Source organism: Bombus impatiens, unplaced genomic scaffold, assembly GCF_000188095.3.
Source record: "Bombus impatiens unplaced genomic scaffold, BIMP_2.2 scf_0257, whole genome shotgun sequence".
NCBI lineage: Eukaryota > Metazoa > Arthropoda > Insecta > Hymenoptera > Apidae > Bombus > Bombus impatiens.
Genome location: NT_176676.1, coordinates 42963 through 48134, shown reverse-complemented (window position 1 = coordinate 48134; position 5172 = coordinate 42963).

The following is a 5172-nucleotide window of genomic DNA, read 5'->3' as shown; positions in this document are numbered from 1 at the left end:
CGGTCAAACCTTCATCCTGTTCCGCCCCACCTCAACATCTTTTCACAGCGAGAGAACAGCTATTTGAGTAGGGATTTCGATGCTTATTGAGTCGAACCGCGGCTATCTGTATTCCAAACACACGGTCGATTGTTACATCTCGTATTTGATCCGGGGATTCGCCATTTTTTGCGATTTCCTTATAGATGCGAGGAAAATTCGATTTGGAAGGGGAGCTCAACGTATTTGGTTCCTCGGTTATACATATGTTTGAATCGACCAATTCGAAAGCATGAGTTTGCTCCCGAAATTTTTTAAAGGAGAAATCCTCGTATAATTGAATTCATTTTCCTATTGTTCAAATATTCTTGTTCAAGGCTCAATTGTATCATCTTTTGTCTAATATTGACGTTGGCGTTATTGCCAAATGACACATGGTTTATCAAATAAAGTGTTGTATTCTTAACAGATATCTTAATAGATTTAGATAGACTTCTTAATAGATAAGTACACTGTAAACAGTACATATGGTTTTGAATTGCACGTAACCAGTTACACGAGGATTATCTGCAATAATAGTTTAATAGCTTATTTGCAAAATTTCTTGAAAAATTCCTAAATATATTCGAAGTTCCACATTGTTCTAATCTTATAGTTCTAAAAAAGATCCTAAAAGAGATTCTAAAAGAAAATTCTAGAAGATTCACTGCAGGCAGTATAATCGTATAATATAGCTTTGAATCAGACGCAATTAATTAAATACAAATAGTCATAACAATTTATTTGCAAAATTTCTCAGAATATTTAAAAAATTATTCCAATTCTTGAATTATCCTAATCTTGCTATTTAAAAAAAAGGAATTTTAATAACATCGAATATTTTCACATATGAAGATCCGAAAGAGCTGGGAGCGAATGGAAATATCGAGTACCGATATTCGACGTTCCCAATTCCTTAATGTACTCACCGCGTAACATTTCGAATCTCAAGAGAACACGGTTCGTCGTTAATCGTTTATTCTGTTCTTGTGTCAAATCCATGCTTTATCAATTTTTATCGATTTATAATTGTTTTTTGGAATTATATGACATAATTCCTTCGTCAAATAGCTGATAACGAACGACAGAGTGCGTGTTACAATATCTTCATTTTTACACTTAAATAATCCAGAGTTATCAGCATAAAAATTTAAATGACCGTAGCAAGGCCAAATGATGCAGTTAATTATCTTCATTGATCGTAAGAAATATCACGTTCCGCTTGATATTATAGTTATTTTATAATTTTCAAAAGTATAATTGCGAAGCACGATATGACAATAATATAACAATACCCGTGACAATAGTTAATTTATTAATTATAATAATAGTTATAGTACAATTATTTTGCTTTTTAGATGCGTATATTAATCTCCGTATAAACGGGATTATGATGTAAGATTCTTATTAAGGAGATTTCTATCTTTTCTCATCACGTTCATTACGAAATATATATAAGCAATCATGTATTATTCCAATTATCGCAGAAAAACATTCGGAACGTGGAAAAATAGATACTTTTAACTTGTATTTTCTGAACCTTTTAAGAACATCTGGTAATTAACATATTGCTGAACAATATAGTCATTCGTATCTGTAACATTTTATTTAGTTCTTAAAACATTTAATTTCAATTGTAATTATTATGTAATAAATATTTCGATGTAAAAATTTGTTCTCAGTAGTATCTACAGATCTTTAATGATTATCAAATTCTTAAGCAACTTAATTAAGTTGTTATAATATTATTATAAATTGGCTTTCTATAAATTCGTTTATATTTCCTTGAATATTTATTTGTGATTTTCCTTCGTAACCCTTATATTAATAAAATCTGGGACCGGCTAAATCTGCAATAATAAACAACTACAAGCAGAATATAAAACATATGTACCGATCAACTATCGCGCTAAAAAATTAAAGTTACACGACATCGACTCGCCGGATTTTAAAGAGAGAATTTATATCGAGACCTTAAAGCATGTTCATTAATCGTTGGAACTAATTGCGGTATTATTTTCCTCTAGCTTCTCACAGAACAAAAAATGATTCGGTCTTGATTTATTCCTGACCTCTGCAAGAACTATTACTTTTGTTTCTGAATACTTTCTTCATACAGCAAAAAAGTTAATTTATGGGTGGAAGGCAAGGGTCATTAAAATGGATTTCGAATTAATGCGCATAAGATATTGTCTGCTATATGCGGTGTCTTTTATTTGTTTACACACTTTTTATGATATCTATCTAGAAAAAGTAGATAATACATCTGTAATTATAATTTTGTTTAAGGAAACATCAAATTAATTATAACTATTAGACAATAACGAGGTGTCTTCATATATCGTTTATAATTAAAGCAAACCGCATTGAATATTATATATTTAAAATAATATACTATTATTGGATTAGATAATTGAATGTCAGTATTAACAATAATGTATAAGTGGAGAAGCCGACTAAAATACGTGTTAAATTGCCAATAAATTATGATGTGGTACAATTAACAATTCATATTGCATCAGAATGCAATCACAAAATCATATCACGTTTCAGTATCATAGGATACTTCTCGGTAAAATAACGTGACAGGTTATATATTCAGGAAATTGGTTTCAACTTAGGTGGACAGCCAGCGGTATAGTTCTGCTAATAATACTTGACTCCAAGTTTCCATTTGCCACTGTTTCATTTTCCAGTCCACAATGGGGATGTCCATGATTACATATCGGATATTTATTAGCCGGTCTTGTTCTGCATCTAATAATTCCACATCGTATGTATTATCTCGCGAGTAACCACTTTTAGTAAACGCGAGTAACCGTTTCCGAAAATGCAAGAAGAAGTAGCAGAAAGCAATATTAACGATACCGTGACGAAGCAATATTATCGAATCGTATTATTCTACTATTGAATATTATAATATAAATATAAATACTATTAAATACAGTATTATTCCAAAGCATGCTGATTTCGTAGTTTGTTTATTCTTCACAACATACATTCAAATTAGAAACTACAATTGATCATAAAAGTAAATTCATTTTAGCTACAGTGATGCTCGTTAAGAAAGAAGAAAGTATATAGACACCTTAGTCATGTTGTTAATACAATATATCAATATTACTGAGATATATGAATTAATGGTCAATACAATGATCAAAATTAATACTTACTATCTTTTTGTAGAATCAACAGATATATATTATATCATATTAGGTGTAAATTGTTTTATAACCATATCCTATTACTGATATTAATCCTATTAGTAAATAATTAATTATTTATTAATTAAAATTAAGTAAATGATTCATATGCTTATACGTGTATTAACTAGTTTGAAATATTGCTAGGATTAATCACAACATCAATTTGGAAGAATCATAACAATGAAACAAGGTAATCGTAATAAACTTCTTAAAATAATGAAATTATTCCACAATGTTTAATACTTGCAAATGATACTGCATATTGCATATTGTAGTAGTTTTCTCTAATAGTAAAATGGTTCTGGATCGTTCTTTTTACAATATTACAACTAAATTACATTTTGGTAAAAATTTCAATAACTAGAATAAAATATTTTTAAAGTGGTTCTTTGTATATTGTAGTATCAAGGAAAAATAATTTTGTAAAAATAATAAAAAAACTAAATAGAAAAGTGAAAACGTCATACTTTTAGGTAATATATATGTGTATATATAATAGAACATTATGATTGATTTATAAAAGTTAACATGTAATAATGAAACTGACATTTGCACAATAATTATCAGATGTCGTAGAACTATTTTCAGTAAAAAATGATATACAATGGAATTTACAGTGAAAAATTCAGTACAGCTTTATTCAATTTTACCAACGTTGAATGTACAACGATCTATTCTTTAAAAGAATGAAAAGAAAACAATAGGAATATTAGCGTCTGTAAATTTCAATTAAATCGCTATGTAGTCACGTTTTATTAATAATTTACAGTGTGGTCGCAGAGAAGTGTACAATAACCTTTATCGGGAGCCGCCGCCATTATATGGATGTTAAAACATTATAAATAATCGAGATAGCCGTGTTGGCTAATAATATACGCGGTCGAATTAAAAATTTCTGAGATATGCAGTTGCATTAATATTTGGGCATTCTTTAAAACAGAATAACTTCTTTAAGATTGGACCGAACGACTTGAGTTCTCTTTTGAGAAATTTCAGCACATACATGACTGACATAAATGTACAAAACAGATTATTTAAATTTTCATTATAAGCTCGGGCAAAAAAGGTATGAAACGCGATCTTTACCGTTGTTCTCCGCAATTCCGACTGATTAAAACTTTCCAAATTTTTCTTTCTCGTTAAAGCTTTAGACGTAGTAATACATTAATCCTTCCAACTTCTCAAAAAAAGAAAGAAAAAAAGACGTTATTTGGTACAAATTTAATAAAGTTATCCTCTTTTAAACGGTATCCTAGAGGGTAACTCGACCAATTTATAATTATCACAGGAAAGTTGAAGGCCAGTCGATGTCAGGCTACGAGATAGTTTAATTAAATTTCTCTCTGCAACCGAGGTTGTTAAATATTTTTTCTAAATAAAATTCTATCTGCCGCTGGAAATACTGATGCATACAATGTGAATAGGTTTACTTTGATATCTTGTTTTGTTTTGCAAGAAAATGTGTCACTTTCTATTTTTACAAACATATGTACCTCAAACCTTTAAACCATAATTTTTTATTAAGTTGGAGTAACTTAATTTATTTTATGTTCCATAATTAAGGATGACAATTGTGAGAAAGATAAAGGATAAATTTGATGCAATATTTATGAGAGTAACCAATTAGTTGTTTGCAGTAGTTTTCATTTTCTACTTATTCTCGCTGAAGGTATTTATGAAATAGGATTAAAATTATCGAATCTATTGTATAAAATCAAAAGTATTCAAATGATTGAAGCTTTAATTGCGTTATATCGCAATTTCTGCTTAAAAAGAACAGCTTTTCTCAATTTTATAATAATATTATAGTTTTTATTATGATTTTTGTTCCATCTACTAAATATATCAAGTAACTCTAAAACCAATTACAGATATTATCATAGCAATCTAGTTTGAAACTACATTGTAGAAATTAATCGAGGGGATTATATCGATATTTATCGAGGAG